The 23,734-nt window shown below is 42.7% G+C and overlaps 1 protein-coding gene across 3 annotated transcripts in view; it reads right to left on the reverse strand.

Moving 5' to 3' along the window:
• Positions 1–3,540: 3,540 nt before the first annotated feature.
• Positions 3,541–23,734, reverse strand: part of ZBTB38 (zinc finger and BTB domain containing 38) — a 172,697-nt gene continuing 152,503 nt past the window's right edge. Inside the window, exons 5-6 of one of the 3 annotated variants that reach the window (XR_007515103.1) lie at positions 5,022–5,659; positions 3,541–4,489 (exon numbers count right to left, since the gene is read on the reverse strand). The gene's annotated coding sequence lies outside the window, so the exon portion shown is untranslated. Of the gene's footprint in view, positions 5,660–13,654; positions 17,050–23,734 lie in introns of those variants that run through there. The other 2 variants (XR_007515100.1, XR_007515101.1) reach the window with 2 other exon arrangements.

Consider the following 23,734-nt stretch of genomic DNA (forward strand, 5'->3'; position numbering starts at 1 on the left):
CCAAAGAAACAGGACATTTTGATAAACTGGTGGCCTATTTGAAATAAGTGAATCAAAAAGGTCACCAAAATGTAAAAAGCCTAGTTCATTTTATCATTGTTTTAAGGCACATAAGGTGAAGGAAGACTGATGAGTGTGAAGACTGAGTGTGAAGAGGACTTGAAGCACTTATTGATCAAGATCGAAGACCACAGCTTTTAGTATGGATTACACCTCAACATAAAGAAAACAAAATCCTCACAACTGGACCAATAAACAACATCATGATAAACAGAGAAAAGATTGACGTTGTCAAGGATTTCATTTTACTTGGATCCACAATCAACAGCCATGGAAGCAGCAGTCAAAAAATCAAAGGACATGTTGCACTGGGCAAATCTGCTGCAAAAGACCTCTTTACAGTGTTAAAAAGCAAAGATGTCACTTTGAGGACTAAGGTGCGCCTGACCCAAGGCGTGGTATTTTTAATCGCCTCCTAAGAATGTGAAAGCTAGACAATGAATAAGGAAGACGGAAGAGGAATTAACGTCTTTGAATTATGGTATTGGCAAAGAATACTGAATACATCACGGGCTGCCAGAAGAATGAACAAATCTGTCTTGGAAGAAGTACAGGCAGCTGATTTCTACGATTTGTCGAAGATTACTATATGTATATGGTGCTGTTTAAGAATTAATATCACAGGCTTGAAGAAATGTTTAAAATGAAAAAAGATGTCTTTTATTTTGTCACTGGGCAGGGAAGATGAAAGGAAATAATTGTTCATCCCCATCCTCCATTTTTCTGTATTAGAGTTACTCCACTGTGGCTCTATTAACATTTTAAGCTGGATAATTCTTTTTTGTTGGGGGCTGTCTTATGCATTGTAGGATCTTAAACAACCTACCTCTACTTATTAGATGCCTCTAGCATCTCTCAGTTGTGAAAACCAAAAATGTCTCCAGACATTGCCAAATGTCCTGTGATGGGCAGAATTGCCCCTGGTTGAGAACTCCGGCTCTAGATGAATGCTTCTTATGTATAATGGCAGGGTCATCGTGTTTGTTCCTGAGGGGCGGGGTTCAAAGAAGCAACATTCTGATAGGATTATACTCTTAACCTCAAGGAATATAGATGAAGTCCGAGCATATAATCCATAGCAGCTCTTATCAAAATATCTATCCAACAATACCAGGATCCCTCTCTCCTTTCCCCCAGAACAGCACACTCTCTCTTCCATCCATTCTTTCCATACATTTTTGTCCCTCTCCACTCCCATTTGGTGCCTCTCAATGCATTTAGTCTCTTTGCTGTGCGTGGCCTCTTGCAAGAGGATCTTGTCTTTTATTCTTTTTAGAATCTACCCATGTGGCTCAGGCCATTTCTACTCCTCTCCCATTTCCCATGATTCTGCATCAAAAGTCCTAAAGATCCAGTGTAAACACTCCACGTTCCTCTCTGAAGATGGACGTGGGTGGGTAGGAGGAACTAAGCAGCCCAGGCAGCCCCGAATTTAGCAGTGGGGAGGAGGACTGGCAAAGCTGGCGCCACTCTCATGTGTGAAGGGTTGCAAATTTTTGCACCCTACTCACAGATGTGCAAAGAACATATACTGTCTTCATTTCTCTAAAATTATCCCTCTCCTCCTTATAAGCCTGCAATCACTGAATAGAGGGAATACTATTTTGGGGCACTTTAAGTCAATGGTCAGCTTTTTTATGTAAAACACGATTCTTGTTGTTGTTCTTGTGTGTGGCTGAGTTGTTTCCAACTCAAATCGACCCCATGTTACAGAGTGGAACTGCCCCATACAGTTTCCTAGGCTGTAATTTTTAGGGGAGCAGATCACTGGGTCTTTTCTCCCATAGAGCAACTGAACCACTGACCTTTTGGTTAGCAGCTGAGTGCTTAACCATTGTGCCACTAGGGCTCCTTAAAATATACTTAGTCTCTTGGATATCTGCATCCTCCCTTTCTATCTCTCCAAACTGGTGTCTGGGTTTTTGGTGGAGTTGTGGCTAAAGAACCACATGAAGACAGAGAAAAGATGGAATCCTCAGGACCTTGTAGCATCTTCTGCATCCTGGCTGATTTCTGTTGCAGGTAGGTGGTCTGCATACTCTCTGGATTTGAGGGTGAGGCTGTCCCCATCCGTGGGATTCTGTGAATGCCTGCTGTTAGGCTGTATCTAGGGTACCTGCGGTCTGGTCCTTCCTGGCTTGGAAGGGCCTGTTTGTGCCCTGATGACTCAGCTCCTGCTCTGGCTGCTGCTCCAGACCCCACCTCCTCCATCTGTCTCTTGCCTAAAATGTCCACCTCCAGCCTTGATGCTGACTCATCTCTTCCTCATGGTGGCCAGAGGCGGGGCAGGCCTGTTGCTCTCAACTCAACTGCATCCCAGACGTCTTCTCTGGATCAGGTGGGCACTCTTGGGTCCAGTCTATTCCACAGTGTTCTTGGGGACAGCCCAGAAAATTATATTCAGTCCCTCTCCATATATAATCACACTATGCTGTTGAGTTAACCTTGATGTGACCTTGGTGCCAGGCAATCTGCAGGGCGAGTTCCTCCCAGAGTCCCAAAGGTAAAGCCTTCAGAAGCCCTCAGTCTTTCCCTCCACCTATTTAATAAACCTTCCCTCTTTGACAGAATCAGGAGAACTGGATTCACCTCTCATGGCCCACCTCACCTACCTCCCTCTTCTTTCTTTCCTCTTTCTCTTTCGCTCTACACTAGAACATCCCTGTGTAAAACTCTGTGATCAAGTCCACAGTCTGGTTCTTGATATTCCAACAATACAGAGAAAGGAAATCTGGAAAAACTCTCATGGATCGAATTGTGTCCTCCCCCAAAATGTGTGTCAACTTGGCTAGGCCAAGATTCCCAGTATTGTGTGATTGTCCACCATTTTGTTACCTGATATGATTTTCCTATGTGTTGTAAATCCTGCCTTTATGATGTTAGTGAGGCAGGATTAGAGGCTCAAGCCCAGCCCATTGTCATCAAGTCCATTCTGAGTCATAGCAACCCTACAGGACAGAGTAGAACTGCCCCATAGGGTTTCCAAGGATTAGAGGCAATTATGTTAATGAGGCAGGACTCAATCTACAAAATTAGGCTGTCTTTTGAGACATAAAGAGCCCTGGTGGCAAAGTGGTTAAGAGCTCAGCTGCTAACCAAAAAGGATGGCAGTTCAAATCCACCACCCACTCCTTGGAAACCCTATGGGGCTGTTCTACCCTGTCTTACAGGGTGACTACAAGTTGGAATTGATGCAAAGGGTTTGCTGTTCGGTTCGAGATATAAAAGAGAGCTTGCAGAGAGACGGGGGGACCTCATACCACCAAGACTCAAGAGCCAGGAGAGTAGCGTGTCCTTTGGACCTGGGCTACCTGCCCTGAAAAGCTCCTTGACTGGAGAAGAGTGATGAGCCCCCGAAAAAGCCTTCCCTTGGAGCTGGCACCCTGGATTCAGACTTCCAGCCTCCTAGACCATGAGAGAATAAATTTCTCTTTGTTAAAGCCACCCACTTGTGGTATTTCTGTTGTAGCAGCACTAGATGACTAAGACAACTTTTCTCTCTTTTACAAAGCCTAGCTCTTAGGACTATTACTTGGCTGAAAAATCCTAAAATCCTATGTGGATGTCAGAAACTGATAATTAACTTCTCTTTCGTCTTTCTCTTTTTTCTTTGCATCCCTTCTGTAACAACTCTAAACTTTTCTGAGGCAACTGGAAACTTCTGGAAAAATGGGAGGAAGGTCATTATAAGGAAACATAAAAGAAAGCAGCATATTCAGGTATTGCAAAACTATATTATCACTATTATATACTTTGATAATTTTTCTTCCCACATGCCATGTTCTAATGTAGTTGTTCCATAGAGCCCTGAACGGCTGAGGCCGCAGCCCTGTGGGTAGACCACATCTGTCCAGTCAATGGCTGGAAGAAGATGCAGGTCCTCAGACAGGAAACCAGAACTCTGAGGGGGAGTCTTAACAGACAGAAGAAAGGGCTCTTTGCCATCTCGAGGTCTCTTGGTGTGAACTCACAGGAGCCTCAGGATTAGGATAGCCCTCCGGGTGTGGGCTAACTTTCTCTCCCAAGAGGAATCAGGCCAGGGCCTGGGAAGGGGGGCTCCTTTGTAGGACTGTGCTTTCCTGACTCTACAATGAGAAAGATGAGTATAATAAAACATGTTTAATGGAAGGGCTAACAAAGGGTCATCAACTTTTAATTTTGCCAAATACATATACTTAAATCCACCATTCTTGGTATCATCAAGCCTTAAAAAACAAAACAGGAAAAAAAAAAAAAAGACTGGAATATTTTTGCCATCTAAAGAGTTGGTGATTTTGCTTTATTTAGGAAGGCATTGTTTACTGACATGAGAGAGAAGCCGCTTCAGATGCCTGGCATGGCATGGAGCAGAGGCAGGGAAGAAAGATAAGCCATGTCTATTCCAGGGACGGGAGGTATACTTCTCAGCTTACAGTATTTGTACAGGGACCTGTGGGAGGCAGGGCAGAAAGGAAGTGGGAGCATGTCGTGAAGATCTTTGAACAACAGGGTAAGAAACTAGAAAGTCAGCTTTGAGAGAGTCAGCACTTCTGGTCGCTTCATGAGAAGGGAACTGACACCAAGAAAATCATGCCTGAGAAATTTAAGTCTTGGGTTGTGTGCAGCCTCTGATGGACTTATTACATTTTCATGGGGATAGACAGTAGAGAAAGAAAAGCTATTTAGGAGGGAAACCGTGGACCCCATCCTGGATTTTATAACGTTTGGTGGCAGACGAATGGGGCATTTTTTCCCTGTGTCTGTTGATTACCATGGCAGTGGGGGAGAGTTATTTTTAAAGGGTGCCACAGATGCTCCTAAAAACCTAATCTATAAACACGGGGTAGATTTTAACATTTTAAACAATTCCTATCTCATTCTGTACAGAAATTAGTTCATATTTATGCAGCCTTCTGCCTTGCCTCATCCTATCCTGATAGCAGTACTGCTAGTGGTTTGTTCTTTTCCTTTGTATCACTTACCACAGTCGGTGACTATTCTGTTGATGTGAGCATTTTAGTAGGCGCCCTGGTTTTTCTGGTGGCACTGTGATCAAAGCACTTGCTAATCGAAAGTTCGGTGGTTCGAACCTACCAGTCGTTCCACAGGAGAAAGATGTGGCAGTTCCCTTCCGCGAAGATTTACAGCCTTGGAAACTCTGTGCCGCAGTTCTACTCTGTCCTATAGGGTTGCTATGAGTTGGAATCAACTCCACCGCAGTGGGTTTTGGGTTTTTTGAGCATTTTATTACTGTCTGTTCCTCCCCTAATCCATAGGTTCATACGAGTAGGGTCTGTGTATTTTCTTCACTGTTGTATTTCCAGCATCCAGCAGGTACTCAGTAAATATTTATTTGCAGAATAAATGAGTGAATGAATAAATGAATTCACCCCTAGGAAGAGTGACTGGTATTATTGTCATCAACTAGACTTTACTAAGTGTATTTCTGCGTTGGGTCCTGTGTCGTGTTTTGTAACAGAATGAGGTTCTCGAAGACCACAAGCTAACACAGACAAATAAGGGACCACACATTCGCTACAGGAAGTGGTCTTGATGGTTCATGGCGGGCTTCTTTCCCCGGAGCTGGTATTCCTGAGACATGGTGCTATTGTAGTGCCATCTGTTGGATAAAACAGAAAATCCAGCTCTTTGTATAATTACACTTTCCCTGTACAAAATAAACACATTTTAAACCCAAGCAAAATTTTGCTGACCTAAGATCTTCCCTGGCCTTTAAAAATTTGGCTTCATTGCTTCAGCTAAACTTCTTGTCTTCTCTTTCCCTATTAAGCAGTATGTTTGTTTCACCCATTGTCCACATTTCAGATAAAGAAATTATTTGTATTAAATTAAAGTAGAATTTCTGTTGCACAAAGTAGTCAGGGAATGGAATTACTAAGGAAATTACCTACGTGACATACATGGGTCTCTTGACGACAAAGATATTCCTGATAGAATTACAATCTACAGTGATGGTATGACACCATTTTCATTCATATGCAGTTCTTCAGTCATTATTGTAAACATTTGTTATTACACTGGAAAAGTCTTTATTCCTAGTCTTTTTATCTTTTTTCCTTTTTTTTTTTTTGTGAATAGCCTTGTTTGTGGTATTTTCACCATATAGAGATTGTCCATTTTTATGTATCTACACTCAGTCTTTTACTTTGTGATAATTTCTATCATCACTTTTGTGTTGAGAACATCCTTTCTGTCCAGAGATCAGATATATATGTAGTTAGTTTTTACTCTGTTTTTCTGATTTTCTTGTTTCCATTGCAGTCTTTACTTCATTTGAAATTTACTTTCATGTATGATTTGAACCAAGCTTCACATTGTCCCCAAAATAGGTAATAATCTCAACACCATTTATTTAATAAGGCCATTTGCTTTTCATTGGTTTGCATTCCTCCCTTTATTGTAAATAAGATAATCTTGTATATGAAAATCAATTTCATAGCTGTCATTTTTGTTCTTTTAAACAGCCTGTCAACTATTGTATCAATACTATACTTTTTAAACCGTAATAACTTGCTAATACTTTTTAATATCCAAGTGTCTCTCATCACTATTGCCTTTGGATTTTTTCTTACTATTCTTGCTTGTTTTTTTCTTCCAAATGAACTACTAAAATCATTTTGCCAATTCTCAGAATGTAACTACATCCTATTCAACAAGTGTTTATTGAGAATTGATACAAAAGAGCTAATAAATGCCAACCGGATAATAATGGCAGCAACATTCCTAAGTGTGTATTTCACTATGTTTGTAAAGTGATTTCAACGTTTAAAAGGGGATCTCCTTCTATATTATCCATCAAGGGGTTTCAGAATAGTCAAAGATAAGATATCTGAGGAAGGCATAAAGGGGGGAAAATCCCTTTAATGTAAACCAGGAGGGGAACAAGCTGGTTGAGTTCAGACAGGGATTCAAAATTTATTTATTTACTTGCCTTCATGAAGCTTATTTTAACAAGCAATTAAACAAGAAAACAAATATATAAACAAAATACTGCATTTAGGTTGACTTTAAAAGTTTAATTATTTTTAACTTAGACTTGAATGAATTGAATACTGATTCAGGCACAAGTTACTACGTGTATTTTTCTCCATGCACCAAAGCCCACACTGGACATTAAAAACTCAGTTGGTAATAAAGTGACCAGCTAGGATGGCCAGACTTCATCTCGCTTACTTTGAACATGTCGCCAGGAAAGACTAATTGCTAAAAAAGCACATCACGTTTGGTAAAGCAGAGAGTCAGTGGAAACACGGGAAACCCTCACTGAGATGGACTTACACAGCAGCTACAGCGATGGACTTTAACATAGCGACCCTCAGGAAGGTGGTACAGGACTGGGCAGTGTTTTATTCTGTTCCACATAAGGTTGCCATGAATTGGAGCCAACTCCACTGCAACTATCAACAATGTATACATATAAAATAATTTAAATACCTTGAGTTTACCCTATAGGGCTGAGCAGAAGTGCTCCATAGGGTTTCCAAGGAGCAGCTGGTGGAATCGAACTGCTGGCCTTTGGGTTAGCAGCCAAGCTCTCTCTTAACCACTGCACCACCAGAGCTCCTATATATATTTAGAAATATAGTGACTAGAAATTCTGAAAACAAAGTGTTACACTGGAGGCAAACCCCAGTGAAGAAGAGAAGCAATCTTCTCCTGGAACAGCTGCTTTAAAAAGTTGGAGGAGGGTGAAGTGGGGCTGAGTGGATGCGTTTTATCCATGTGAATGACAACACTCTTATTATAATAACAAGAAGAGTAAGTGTGGGAAACATAGCATGAGATTCTCTGAAATGAAAAACTTTTTCAGCTGGGAAAGGGTTAAACCCAGAAAGTACCAAGAAGAGGGTTTCCAGAATTGGGGGAGGGAGAAGAATTCATAGTTCTACTCAGAGGTACCATGAAAGGAATGTGTGAATTATTTAAACCTAGAATCTGTGGATATTTGTTTTTCTTAGGACTGGACACTAGATGTCTCAGTTACGTTGAATCTACAGTGAGAAATGCAGAAGTTTACAAAAAAGACTGGCACAGAAACATGAGCTGTGTAATCTTATACGTGCTGTAGATTTTATTCGGGGCACTGGGATTTAATTTCAATTAAACTTTCTTGGAAACCAGGCTATAGAAACTGATTACTGTTAAAGTCCTTAACTAAAAACCCATTGAAACATCGGTGCTATCTGTTAATTTCCTGGATGAGGAAATAGAAAGATATTTAGAGATTTGTTCAGAACCTTAGATAAAAGTAGCACTAGAAATTGAGTTAAAATCGAGAAATTACTGGCTCCCTAGATTATCCTCTAGAAAGCAGCCATTTCCATTAAGCAACTTACAAGAAGATCTCCGTTACTGTAAAAACAGAAAGTTCGCCAAATGAGATTGATGTATCTCACAGAAATGTGGTGTGAAGAAAAAAAAATATTGGATTAGGAGCTAAAAATCATAATTTTTAATCCTGAAATCACCATGATGCCATTCAAGTCGCCTCAGTCTGAGTCTTTTTTCTTCCAGCCTCTAGAAAGAGTTCAACATTCTTCTCCTGGACAAAGAGCTCGAGAATCAATAGCATTCTCATGGCCACAATAAAATCTGCATTTTTTTTTTTTTTTTTGGTAATGAAAATTAAAATAAATGCATATCTATTAAACTATAAAATTTCTGTCTGTGTGTGCTCCCTGAAATAACTTTGGGTGCCTAGTGGTATGGTGCAGCGGTTAAGAGCTCAGCTGCTAACCAGGAGGTCAGCTGTTCAAATCTACCAGCCGGTCCTTGGAAACCCTATGGAACAGTTCTACTCTGTCCTGTAGGGTAGCTATGAGTTGGAATTGACTTAACGGCAATGGGTTTGATTTTTTTTTTTTTGTAGTGGTGTATATACCCTGGTCTTGGGAGAAGTGGGCACTAACTACTTCAGCCATATGCAGAGACAAGGAGACAAGGAGACAAGGTGAAAGTATGGGTGTGGAGGCAGAACAAGGAAGAAGGTAGAAAAATGCCAAGAGAGCATGTGACAATGATAACGATCCAACACACACATGTTCTTTCACCCATTTAGTCCCATGCTCTCCACCCTACCCTGAGAAGGAAGGGAAGGAGAGGTAAGACTTTTCCTCCTGCCCTGTAGACCCAGGGTGATCCCTGGGGATGTGCTAGTCACAAGAGGTACAACTCACTCTCTGGCCCTCTGGTGCTGCCCACTTCCTCCTTCCCACTCATACACACACACAGACCCCTGATCTATATCTCTGTTTCACACACACACGCACACACACACGCGCGCGCACATTCACTCACTTTCTGCATTCAAGGTAGCTCTGGCCCTGCCTCCATAACTGCAGAAAAACGGTGGAAATAAAGGGCCAATTGTTAGTACATGAGCTTCTTAGGTGACATTTGTGGTACTTCCTGAGAAATCACCCCTTGCCCTCAACCTTTGCCCCTTCCACGTTCATTGCCCACCCCCATACTTGTCCCTCACAGTGTCACTTATCCAGGCTTATGTGGGTGTGCTCTCGAGGTGGAGCTAGCAGAGGAAGTGAAAAGGGATTCGGTTCTGTTCCCAGATGGTGAGTTTCACTGAGCAGGAACAAATGAAGACTGTTCTACAAGGCCATACAATGAGCTACTTTCTCCCAGAGCCACGACCTTTACTCAGGAAGAGGCCGAGCACACTTATCAAGTCTCTGCACTTGCTGTGGAGAATCTGTGGTAAACAGAGCAAGAAGGCCTCCATTGTCATCAAGGGCCTCCAGAAGCCACCAGAGATTTTTACAGTCCTTGCTTGTCTGACAGTGGTTGTAATCCAGTTTTACTGTAGAAATGGATTATTTAAATTTAAAAAACAATTCGTTTAGTTGAAGTTGGATTGGCCTGGATGATCATCAATGACTGCCAATGTGCTGTGTTGTGGCAGACATGTTGGTGGCTCACCCATAATTCATGTCTCCTCCCTCCTTGCTCACAGAACCCTGATTTTGAATAGCTATTGGGTGGCTATGAGCCCAATCCCAAGGGACAACCCTTGTCATGGCCATCCCTTCCTCTTTGCCAGGAATTGGTCTAAATTGTAGCCTCTGAGGGCCTTCAAGGAAAGTGCTGCTCTACTCCCCTTTCTTCTTGCTTTGGTGAGGTGCCTGATGCTTGGAGTGCCTTTGTCTACCATCTGATCGTGAGGGTAGACACTATGGACAGAAGTCACAGATGTGAATAGAGGTCTGGGCCCTTGTTGACACACTTGAACTTCAGCATTGCCTACTTTGGGACTTCATTTACGTTGGGTTTTTTGTTGACTGCAGCCCAAAGCATCCTAACTGATAGACATATTTCTTACCCAGCTGATCCAAGATTTATTAGGCACAAAGCAAACTTTCCGGCAACAATTTATAAACACTGTGGTTTTGTCACAGCTCAAAATGAGATGCTGACCTCCAGTTTTCGGAGGAGCTTGTGTAGTTACATTAAGGGGGAACTGGAAATTGATTTTAATAATAAACCCCAGGGTGGATAATCAGACAATCTCCTTTCCTGTCAGAACAAGAGCCTGCTTACCACAGAGTCGGCTTTCTCCTTCTTCCTCTTCTTTTTTTAAATTTTATTGTGGTAAAATATATATGAGGAGTCCTGGTGGCTCAGTGGTTAAGTGCTCCGCTGCTAAGCAAAAACCAGCAGCTCCAACCCACCAGCTGCTCTTTGGGAGAAAGATGAGGAAGACGGCTCCATAAAGATTTGTTGCTGTCGTTGTTGTCGTTAGGTGCTGTCGAGTAGGTTCCAACTGACAGCGACGCTATGTATAGCATAATGAAAAACTGCCGGGTCTTGGGCCATCCTTATAATGGTTGCTGTGCTTGAGCCCGTTGTGGCAGCCACTGTGTCAATCCATCTTGTTGAGGGTCTTCCTCTTTTTCTCTGACGCTGTACTTTACCAAGCAGGATGTCTTTCTCCAAAGACCGATCCCACCTGATATCATGTCCAAAGTATGTGAGATGAAGCCTTGTCATCTTTGATTCTAAGGAGCTTTCTTGGCTGTACTTTTTCCGAGACAGATTTGTGCATCCTTCTGGCAGTCCGTGGTCTATTCAGTACTCTTCGCCAACACCATAATTCCAAGGCATCGATTCTTCTTCGGCCTTCCTTATTCATTGTCCAGCTTTCGCATGCATATGAGGATACTGAAAACAGCACGGATTGGGTCAGGTGCACCTTAGTTCTTAAAGTGACATCTTTGCTTTTTAACACTTTAAAGAGGTCTTTTGCAGCACATTTGCCCAATGCAACATGTCCTTTGATTTCTTGACTGCTGCTTCCATGGCTGTTGATTGTGGATACACATAAAATGAAATCCTTGACAACTTCAATCTTTTCTCTGTTTATCACGATGTTGCTTATTGGTACAGAAGAGAAGATTTTCATTTTCTTTATGTTGAGGTGTAATACATACTGAAGGCTGTGATCTTTGATCTTCATCAGTAAGTGCTTCAAGTCCTCTTCACTTGCAGCAAGCAAGGTTGTGTCATCTGCATATCGCAGGTTGTTGATGAGTCTTCTTCCAATCCTCATGCCGCATTCTTCTTCATATAGTCCAACTTCTCAGATTATTTGCTCAGCGTACAGATTGAATAAGTATGGTGAAAGGATACAACCCTGGTACACACCTTTCCTGACATTAAACCATGCAGTATCACCTTGTCGTATTTGAATAACTGACTCTTGGTCTATGTATAGGTTCCTCATGAGCACAATTAAGTGGTCTGGAATTTCCATTCTTCACAAAGTTATCCATAATTTGTTATGGTCCACACAGTTGAATGCCATTGCATAGTCAATAAAACACAGGTAAACATCTTTCTGGTATTCCTTGCTTTCAGCCAGGATCCACCTGACATCAGCAATGATATCCTTGGCACTCTTGTTGAAAATTAACTGACCGTAGATGTAAGTTTATTTCTGAAATCTCAATTCTATTTCATTGATCTATATGTTTATCTTTATACCAGTACCTCCATGTTTTGATTACGGTAGCTTTATAGACTGTTTTGAAATCAGGAAGTATGGGTCCTTATACTTTCTTCTTCAAGGTTGCTTTGGCTATTCAGGGTCCCTTGCAATTCCATATGAATTTGAGGGTCAGCTTTTCCATTTCTGCAAAAAAGGCTGCTGAAATTTTGAAAGGGATTGCATTAGATCTATAGATAGCTTTGAGTAGCACTGACATTCTTTGAATCCAAGAACACAAGATGTCTTTCCATTTATTTAGGTCTTCTTTCGTTTCTTTCAGCAATGCTTTTATAGTTTTCAGTGTGTGCGCCCTTCACCTCCTTGGTTAAACTTATTTTTTGGTATTTTATTCTTTTAGATGCTTTGCAAATGGAATTATCCTCTTTTCAGATTGTTCATTGCTGGTGTATAGAAACCCAACTGGTTTTTGTCTGTTGATCTTGTACCTTGCAAATTTCCCGAATTCACTTATTCATTCTAGTAGATTTCTTGTCGATTATTTAGGATTTTCTATATATAGGATTATGCCATCTGTGAATATAGTTTTACTTCTTTTCTGGTTTGGGTACCTTTTAAATTTTTTTCTTGCCTAATAGCTCTGGCTAGAACTTCCAGTACAATGTTGAATAGCAGCGGGGAGAGTAGGTATCTTTGTCTTGTTCCTGATCTTAGAGGGGAAGTTTTCAGTCTTTCTCCATTGAGTATGATGTTAGCCATGAGTTTTTCATAAATGCCCTTTACCATATTAACAAATTTCCCTTCTCTTCCTAGTTTTTTGAGTGTTTTCATCCTGAAAAAGTGTTGGATTTTGTCAAATGCCTTTTCTCCATCAATTGAGATGATCACATGATTCTTTTTCTTTGTTCTATTAACGCGGTCTATTACATTGACATAGAGTTGTTGTGAGTCGGAATTGACTCAACAGCAGTAAGCTTGGTTTTTGGTTTTATTACATTGATTGGTTTTCTTATGTTGAACTACCCTTGCATTACTGGGACACATCCCACTTGCTCACAGTGTATAATCATTTCGATATAGTGTTGGATTCAGTTTGATAGCATTTTGTTGAGGATTTTTGCATCTATATTCATTAGGGATATCGGTCTATAGTTTTATTTTCTTGTGGTGTCTTTGCCTGGCTTTGGTATCAGGGTAATGCTGGCCTTGTAGAAGGAGTTAGGTAGTGTTCCCTCCTCTTCTATTTTTTGGAGATATTTAAGAAAGATTGGTGTCAATTCTTTTTTTAAATATTTGGTAGAACTCCCCAGTGAAGTCATCTGGTCCAGGACTTTTATTTGTTGAGAGGTTTTTTTTTCTTTTTTTAAAATTACTAATCCAATCTCTCCAATTGTTATAGGCCTGTTGAGATTTTCTATTTTGTTGGTTTTTGTTTAGTGTATTTCCTCTCCCTGGAAGATTTGGAACTGAGATCCATCCATCCATCCATCCATCCATCCATCCATCCATCCATCCATCCATCCATCCATCCACCCATCCATCCACCCACCCACCAATAAATTTTTTTTTACTCCCTGTCTTAGTTATCTAAACAACAAACTAGTGCTGCTAAAACAGAAATACCACAAGTGAATGGCTTTAACAAAGAAAAATTTATTTCCTCACAGTAAAAAAAAAAAAAAAATCCATTGCCATCGAGTCGATTCTGACTCATAGCGACCCTATAGGACAGAGTAGAACTGCCCCACATGGTTTCCAAGGAGTGCCTGGTGGATTTGAACTGCCGACCTTTTGGTTAGCAACCATAGCTCTTACCTAAAGTAAGCTCGAAGTTCAAATTCAGGGCGTCAGCTCCAGGGGAAGGCTTTCTTTCTCTGTCAGCTCCGGAGGAAGGTCCTTGTCATCAATCTTCCCCTGGACTAGGAGTTTCTCCACCCAGGAACCCCAGGTTCAAAGGAGGTGCTCTGCTTCCAGCACTGCTTTCTCGGTGGTATGATGTCTCCCTGTCTCTCTGCTCATTTCTCTCTTTTATATCCCAAAACAAATTGGCTCAAGACAAAATCCAATTTTGTAGATTGAGTCTGGCCTCATTAACATAACTGCTGCCTATCCCACCTCATTAACATCATAAAGGCAGGATTTACAACACATAGGAAAATCATATCAGATGACAAAATGGTGGACAATCACGCAATGGCCCAGCCAAATTGAATCACATATTTTTGGGGGACGCAAGTCAATCTATGACACTCCCCCATTTCCCAGTGGGGTGGAGATGGAATCTCCAGCTCCTGTCAGCTGTGTGCACTGCGGTGACTACGAAAGTGCCGTGGGTCATGGGCTGTGAGGTTAACAGCCTCCGGCTCCCAAAGCCAGGCTTTTGCAGAGATAGTGTCAGAAGCAGCCCTTGGTGGAATTCAGCTTAACAAAGGTGTTTCCAATGCCAACTATGCCAAGGCCACTGCGTAAGATGTGGGATACAAGACATACTGCAATTGTGACATGGGTACCATTGCATGCAAATGTGCATCAGAAACTGCAAAATGGGTGTCAATGACTTGGAAGAGTCTCTGAGAGGATAGCGAGTATCTCTTTTAAGAAATACTCTCTCTCCCTAACTCACTTGACAAATGAAGACACTGAGACCTAGCAAGGCCAAATAACTTGTCTTTCATGTTAAAATCCACCAGGCAGTACACATCAGATTTGCTCACTTTACTGTGGGTACATTTAATTTCAATAAAAAAGAACAAAAGAGAAAAAATGACCCTCGAATTTTTTACCATCACTAAAAGAAAGGAATAAAGGCAGAACTTTGAATAAAGAGAATATCAATAATACTTTACACACCTTACATGAATAGTAATGGGAACCATTCAGTTAATACCTCTTCTGCTTAAAAAAAAAAAAACCTGCACCATTGAGTGGTTTCTGACTCACAGAGACCCTGTAGGACAGAGTAGAACTGCCCCATAGGGTTTCCAAGGAGCAGCTGGTGGATTCAAACTGCCATCTTTTTCTGGCTAGCAGCCAAGCTCACTGAGTCACCAGGGCCCCACTAAGCTCTTAAAATTTTAATTAGAAGTTTCAACTTCAGTTTCAAGGAGATACTTCTAAGTCTGTGTTGCTTTCTGTAGGTGATAGGCGACAAAAGTATTGTTTTTGCTGTATTGATCTTGGAGTTCAAATTTATGCATTAAAGTTGTTGGCTCCCACCTGGGTCTAGCAGTAGTCCCAGAGAGTCAGAATGGCCTGGATGTTCGTAGGAGAACAAGCTCTGGATGACCTTTTTGAGCCTGAGCAGCTTGTCTTGGTTAATTGGGTTTATCTCAGATCAGCCTCAATACAAGGAATCCTAAGGGCAGCAGACATCAGAACTGGCCCAGAGAAGTGTTACCTCAATTTTCTTGCTCCAGTAGGTAAAGTAGGTAAAGAGAGCAGTTTTTACCAGCAAAAAAGGGAGTTCTTTGGCTCACATCACTGAAAATTCAGGAGTAACATTAACTTCAGGTATGGCTGGATTCAGGGCCCAAACTATGTCATCAGAACTCAATTTCCCTGCACCTTTAGGTGTTTCCACTGGATTAATCGTGATCTCAGGAGCCCCGAAGTAGTCCCATTCAGTTCTAGGTTTTCTCTTCTGGTGGCAAGATGGAGGCAGCACCTCTGGACTTCTGTATCTCCAAGTCCAGTCAAGAGAGAAACATAGCTTCTGTTTTACAGCATTCCCACTAATGAGTCATTAAGTCTCATTGGCTCTGAGTGGGTCACATGCACATCGTCGAGCGAATCACTGTGATCATGGAAATACAAAGTATCGACTGGCTTAGGCCTAGGTCACATGCCTCTTTCTCAGAACCCCTCCTAGACAAATGCACAGCTTCTTCCCCTTCTCAAGGGATTTCTTGCTGCCACTGTTAGTATTCTCAGATGGTCCCTGAGGCTGGCAGCATCTTGGCTCTAGGCAGTGTATGAGGTGGGTGTTGTCATGCGGTAATTCAACAGGTGTTGAAGTACTCTGCTCCTCCCATCCTACAAATTCTTGGTTTCTCCCCCTTCACCCTCCATGAATGGACTGCCCCAGTGGCAACTTTTCCTTCTATTGGTGGCCACTTGAGAGGGCTGGCAAGTTTGTCCACTGTACTCAGCTACTGTCATGGGTGGAGTCCCTGGGTGATGCAAATGGTTAACGCTCTTGGTTGGAGTCCACCCAGAGGTACCTTGGAAGAAAGACCTGGTAATCTACTTCTAAATAACCCGCTTTTGAAAACCCTAAGGAGCACCGTTCTACTCTGACCCGCAAGAGGTCACTATGACTTGGAGTTAACAGCAACGTGTTTTAACTGTCGTGTCTAGCTCTTGGCCCACAGGTGGCTCATAAAAACAAGCTCTTGGCCCACAGGTGGCTCATATGTGCTTCTTATTCCATTTGGCTGTCCACAGGTACTTTGTCTTTTCACCTCCTCTGCTGGGCTGTGCCACTTCATGCCACACCACCATACCGTCTCTACTCTGTAGGGGTCTCAGCCCATTTTATAAGTGTGTGTGTATGTGTGGGGGTCTTCACCCAGTAATCCCACGGTGTGGGATGAACTTGATAAGGTACAGTCCCAGGTTGGTGGGGTCAAATGGGAAAAGGAAGTAGAACGTGACGTTCTGTGTCTCAGTCATTGCCTGTTTTATTTTGAGTATTAAAGTTAAACTAAAACCCTGTAAGTCTGGGATATCTAGAGGCAGGTACTACCGAGAGGCATGGCTGATGGCATGCATACACTTGGTTAGTGCAACATATACCTTTATTTTCTTCAATAAGCTAAGCAGGAAGCATGTTAACGGAGAGGATGCCGGGAGAGGCAGGCACGGCTTTGCCGTAATGGGTCTCTCTGCCTGCCTGCTGCTGACTCTCAGCCTGTGCATCAGCGACCTCTGCTGGCAAGATTTTCTTCTCTGGTCTGCACAAAGGCTGGTGTCACCTTCTGGCCCGTGGGTTTTGTTCAGTGTTCTCGGTTGCCGTGCAGTGAGGGTTCGGCCTGCTGGGAAGGAGGGCGGTTACAGCCGTCAGGGCCGTTAGCACAGATCTTATCCTACCTCCACAGGCTTTCTCGAAAACGCAGACAACTTGTTTACGTTATTCGCTCTTTAGATATAAACATGTTTTGTTTCCCTTTGTAAAAAATACTTTTCTCAAAAAGGACATGTTTAAAAACAAGTTTTACATAAACATGTGTATGGAATTTCTTAAGAATAACATGCCGGCAACTTGACAAAGTAAGGTGAAAACACTGTCAAAAATAAGTTCAAAGGCTTACACAACTCACACAGTTCATTTCATCACTGTATGTCACCCCATCACATCTCGCCCACAAACAAATGTGAAATACTGTTGTTGGACGAGGCCCCAGCCCACACACAAGTCATGCAGATCTTTTGATTTAACACCGGGAGACTCCAGGGCAGAAAGCTGGGCAATGAAGTTGAACCCATCATCATAGGCCTCAAGGGCCGTGCTCATGCAGAGTTGCTGACTAAGTAGAGCTACTCCACAAAGATGAACTAGGAGGAAAGGCCTGGCCATCTACTTCCAAAAATCAGCCAATGAAAACCCTGTGGATCACAATGGTCTGATCCACAACCAATCACGGGGATGGCCCGGGGGCAGTGTTTCATAGTGCATAGGGTCCCCATGAGTCGGGAACCGACTTGACGGCAGCTAAAAGCACCAACAACATATGCCCCCACATGGAAGGTTCTTCATAATGTGTTGTTAAAGAAACTAAATAGGATATTGAGTTGGGTATGCAATGTGCTCTGATTTGTGTAAAAAAAGAAAAAATGTAAGTTCAGACACAAACATATATATGCTTAGGTCTGCATAGGCTAGCTATAGAAGGAGATCCAAGATCCAGTAACAACGCATGCTTTAGGGAGAAATCCGGGGGCCAGAGTGGGAGAGGAGACTGTCTCTGCATAGCGCAAACAGTTAAGTGCTTGACTACTAGCTGAAAGGTTGGCGGTTCGAACCCACCCAGAGGAGCTTCAAAAGACAGGCCTGGTGATCTGCTTCCAAAAGGTCACTGCCTTGAGAACTCTATGGAGCAGTTCTACTCTGCACACATGGGGTCACCATGAGCTGGAATTAAAGGCAACTAAAAGCAACAACAACAAAAAACCCTTTTGTACTATTTGGAATTTTTTTTTTACTATGTACCTGCACATGCTTTAAAAACATCCAGAAACAAAAAAAAAAAAAAACAAACTCGTTGCCATCTAGTTGATTCCAACTCACAGCGACCGTATAGGACAGAGTAGAACTGCCCCATAGGGTTTCCAAGGGGCTCCTGATGGATTCGAACTGCTGACCTTTTGGTTAGTGGCCATAGCTCTTAACCACTACACCACCAGGGTTTCCTTTAAATACATACATAATACATAAGCACATACAGACACATGGTCTGCTTCCAGTTTCGTTAATCATTTCCTTTAGGTGTAAGAGTTCCTGGAAACTGAGGTAGATAGATCTTCATAAATGCCCACATCGCTGGGGCCATCTACTCTGGCATGCTTGCTTTCATCTGTAAAAGCCCAGCTGAATGGTCTTACAGGCACTGGGACATGACGGCTCAGTGTTCCTTGAGCAGCACCAAGCGAGGGACGCAGTGCACTGGGAAGGGGTGTGGTCCGAGCCCCGGTATATCCAGATCTGAGACTGAGGAGTTTTCAGTAAACTGGGGTTATCGGTGGAGCCTCACCACTCAGGGGCAGTGGAGTCCTTGGACTTGGACCTTTACTTTCTGCACCTATGAAACGGTGAAACCCTCCTTTCAGGGCCTTCTGAGGAATAAAGTTGGAAGTATCTGGCACAATGCCTGGCTCAGTCGGTTTTAGCTGAGTAATGTGTTTTGTCATCATTTTGATTGGCTTTTATTCAACGTGTCCTCAAAAGAGGTACACAACCAGAGGCCCTACCTGGTGGGGGGAGAGGAGGAGGGAAGGTAGAGCACAAGGTCCCAGGTGATGTGTGCCTGCTGTGGGCACCGCTTGAGGTGGGGTGCCAATTAGCAGCATAGTGGTTAAGAGTTCAATTGCTAACTAAACAGTCAGCAGTTCGAATCCACCAGCCACTCTTTGGAAACCTTATGGGGGCAGCTCTACTCTGTCCTATGGGGTCGTGATGAGTCGAAATCGACTCGATGGCAACGGATTTGGTTTTGGTTTTAGTGGCCATCACAGTTTCCATCGCCAGCTGTGAGAGATCATTCAGCAGGTTAACACTAAATTGCCCTAGATGCTATTTTCCATAGTTAGGTGCCTGTGCATAACCTATACTGGTAGGGATTGTGAGGGTTGACTATGATGTTGGATGTCCGGGGTTTGAATCCCCCTTCTGCTATTTAGAGGAGGTTGTTGCTCCCTTTGAAGACTTTTTTTGGAGGAGACCCCCTCCCAGATCAAAGAACTTTATGCCATGCTTTGTAAGTATGACCATCTTTGTCAGCAATTAGGGAAAGCCAGACTGAGACATTGTGTGGGCAGCTGGAAGTCTCATGATAAGCTGGGTGCCCCAGGAGGCTCTGCAGAGAAAGAAGAGGAGAGAAAATCTTTGTGAAATAATAAAGGATTTTAGTAGCACTCTGGAGGTTGGGCCCCAGCCCTCCTCCATTCTCCCAGCCCAGACTTGCCCAGCCAGCCAGATTTCTGTGAGGCCTAGATGTTTACTCCCTGCTCAGGAGTGGGTGGTAGAAAGTTGACCCTCCCATTAGTTGTCTCAAACTTAAATGCACCAATTAGTTCTACTTCTGTGGTAGCTGCTGATGCCCTCTCCCTGCCCAAAGAGCCTCTTTCCTATTAGTTTTCCCAGAAGTGTCTTGGTTTTAGCACTGCAATGCCATTTCTAGAAAAACCCTCAGTCCTGGGCAAAGCGGGGTGGCTGGTCACCCTAGAATGGTAAATGGGCACATGTGGTAGATAACTCACACCTGAGATCACCATGCTGATTGATGCTGGGGATGCAGAGATCAGCAAGTAAGCTCCAGGCTTGGCTGGAGGGGTTTGCCTTCAGATAGCAGAAGTAGACTTGTAAACCAACTATTCCAGAGAGCTGTGGTGGGAGTTGAGGTGAAGGCAAGCAGAGATTTTATAAAATACTGCAAGGAAGAAGCTTTTGAAGGGGATTTTTTTTTGCTGGCGGGGGTGGGGGAGTGAAAATATATACAACAAAACATACCCCATGTCAACAATTTCTACATGTACAATTCAGTGACATGGGTTACACTCTTTAGGTTGTGCCACCTTCCTCGACAACATTTTCCAAACTATTTCACCATCATTAACACGAACTCACTGCTCTCCCCGCCAGCTTCTCATCTATCCTTTCAAGTTGCTGTGGTTAATTTGATCACATACAACTCTTGAAAGGAGTATAATGCTTAATGTGGACATTCTTTTCTAATTAGGCTAAACTATTTGGTTCAAAGGTGATTTCAGAGGATGGATTCCGTTCAAGGTTTAAAGATTTCCTCAGGGTAATAGTCTGGGTGGTGGGGTCCATCTGGCCTCAATCACTCCAGAAAGTCTGAATTCCATGCGAATTTGAAATTCTGTTCCTCATTTTCTTCCTTTTGATCAAGATTCTTCTGTAGGATCCTTGCTCTAAATGTTCAGTCATGGTATCCACATAGCATCCAATTCTTCTGGTCTCATGGTAAAGAGGCAGTTGTTCAGGGGGGCAGTTGGACAAGTATTCCATTTCTGAAGGGATTTTTGAATTAGGTTGTTGTAGTTAGTTAGTTGTAGTTTTTAGTTACTTGTTAGGTGCCATTGAGTTGGTTCCGACTCATAGCTACCCTGTGTACAACAGAACAAAACACTGCCTGGTCCTGCGCTATCCTCATAATCATTGTTGTGCTTGAGCCCATTGTAGCCACTGTGTCAACCTATCTCATTGAAGGTCTTCCTCTTTTTCACTGACCCTCTACTTTACCAAGCATGATATCCTTCTCCAAGGACTGGTCCCTCCTGATAATATGTCCAAAGTATGTGAGATGAAGTCTCACCAACTCGCTTCTAAGGAGCATTCTGGCTGTACTTCTCCCAAGACAGATTTGTTCATTCTTCTGGCCGTCCATGGTATATTCAATATTCTTCGCCAACACCGTAATTCAAAGGCTTCAATTGTTTGGTCTTCTGTATTCATTGTCCAGCTTTCACATATATATGAGGCAATTGAAAATACCATGGATTGGATGAGGTGCAAAAGTGACATCTTTTCTTTTTAACACTTTAAAGATGTCTTTTGCAGCAGATTTTCCCAATGCAATACTTCCTTTGATTCCTTGACTGTTGGTTCCATGGGCATCGATTTTGGATCCAAATAAAATGAAATCCTTGACAACTTCAATCTTTTCTCCATTTATCATGATGTTGCTTATTGGTCCAGTTGTGAGGAATTTTGTTTTCTTTATGTTGAGGTGCAATTCATACTGAAGGCTGTGGTCTTTGATGTTCATCAGTAAATGCTTCAAGTCCTTTTCATTTCAGCAAGCAAGGTTGTGTCATCTGCATATCACAGCTTGTTAATGAGTCTTCCTCCAATCCTGATGCCTCGTTCTTCTTCATATAGTTCAGTTTCTTGGATTATTTACTTAGCATACAGATTGAATAAGTATGATGAAAGGATACATCCCTGACCCATACCTTTCTTGACTTTATCCCCATGTTCTCTTTGAAGGACTGCCTCTTGGACTATATACAGGAGCTGAACAGAAAACTTCAAAGGGTGGCTAGAGAAGACAAAGTAAAGTATTATAATGAAATGTGCAAAGACCTGGAGATACAAAACCAGAAGAAAATGCTCAGCATGTCTCAAGCTGAAAGAACTGAAGAAAAATTCAAACCTCAAGTTGCAATATTGAAGGATTCTACAGAGAAAACATTAAACGACACAGGAAGCATCGAAAGAAGACGGAAGGAATATACACAGTCACTGTATCAAAAAGAACTGGTCACCATTCAACCATTTCAGGAGGTAGTATATGATCAAGAACTGATGATACTGAAGGAAGAGGTCCAAGGTGCACTGAAGGCATTGATGAAAAACAAGGCTGCAGGAATTGGCAGAATATCAGTTGAGATTGTTTCAACAAGTAGATGCAATGCTGGAGGTGCTCGCTTGTCTATGCCGAGAAATTTGGAAGACAGCTACCTGGCCAACTGACTGGTAGAGATACATGTGTGTGCCCATTCCAAAGAAAGGTGTTCCAACAGAATGTGGAAATTCAGAACAATATCAATATCACACACAAGTAAAATTCTGCTGGAGATCATTCAAAAGCGGTTGCAGCAGTACATTGACGGGGAACTGCCAGAAATTCAAGCTGGATTCAGAAGAGGACATGGAACCAGGGATAGCATTGCTGATGTCAGATGGATCCCGGCTGAAAGCAGAGAATACCAGAAAGATGTTTACCTGTGTTTTATTGACTATGCAAAAGCATTTGACTTCGTGGATCATAACAAATTATGGATAACATTGTGAAGAATGAGAATTCCAGAACACTTAATCATGCTCGTGGGGAATTTGAATTAGGTATTGAGAAATAATTATGTCTGTAGATGGGCAGAGTGAAGGTTAGAATGGACATTTCATTGTGGCCAAGAGCTTGTACACAAACATGGTGAGATGAAAAGCCAGGCATTTTGGGGAGTGGTGACAGGTCCAACCTTAACATTTGCAGGGCCAGGGGTGAGAACACATGGAGGCCTATATATCATGTGCCTATAAACTATATCTATAAACCAGTCTAGCAGACTGCTAATTAAATATGTTCTTCCTTGACAAATACACCTTTATACCAATCTGGAAGGCCAGGTTTGACTTTAGAATCCTTGGGCTCATTGGTATGAGATTTCATGAGAAGAGCTGATTTCCCCCAACCTTTACTTCCCCCAACCCTGCTTCATCACACACTGCTGGGGGCCTTGTGCGCACACACATGGAGAATGCAACTACATAATGAACTCTGTCCCTTCCTAACAGTTGCCTCTTGGTCAGTGTTGGGGCCTAGGGGTATGAAACCAGCAGGGAAGAGACCTGAGTAGGCCCTGGAAGTGGGCAGGGAATTTTCAGGTCCTGAGTACCCAGAGTATGGTCTGGGAGGAAGACACAGACTCTGGGTGGGCACATGTCTGTTGGCCCTGAGGACTCTTTGCCCCATGAGGCAGAGTCCTCTTACCTGGGTCTAAGGATGATACTGAGTGGTGAGGAGGGCCCAGTGGCTGGAATGTTGTCATATTCAGCATGAACAATAGCAGAGGAGGCTAATTCTCATTATGATGAGAGATGACAAAAATAATGACCCCGAATGCTTTCCTTTGGTTTTCAGGAAGAGAAACATCAGAAATGATGGGGTCTGATTCGAAAAGACCTGGGAAATGGCCTGCTGCTCTTTCCGCTTGTCACCCTTACACAGATGTAGGGCATGTCTGAGTCTACTTGTGGGGCCTGGCCTTTTAGTCCAGTAAAACAGAGAAACCAGAAATTAACAGGGCTACGCACTATCTCAGCTTGTCAGAGTTTGGGAAGAGGAACTGGCCACTCTAGAGGTGAGTCACCCTCTCTCTGGCAATAACCGCCCCCCACACCCTAGCTCATGTGAAGTGAGTCACCTTTTTGAAATACAAGTGGCATTTTCTTGCCCTTCCATTAGAGGGGTCAGGATG

This window comes from Elephas maximus, chromosome 23 (genome assembly GCF_024166365.1).
Source record: "Elephas maximus indicus isolate mEleMax1 chromosome 23, mEleMax1 primary haplotype, whole genome shotgun sequence".
NCBI classification, from domain to species: Eukaryota; Metazoa; Chordata; class Mammalia; order Proboscidea; family Elephantidae; genus Elephas; species Elephas maximus.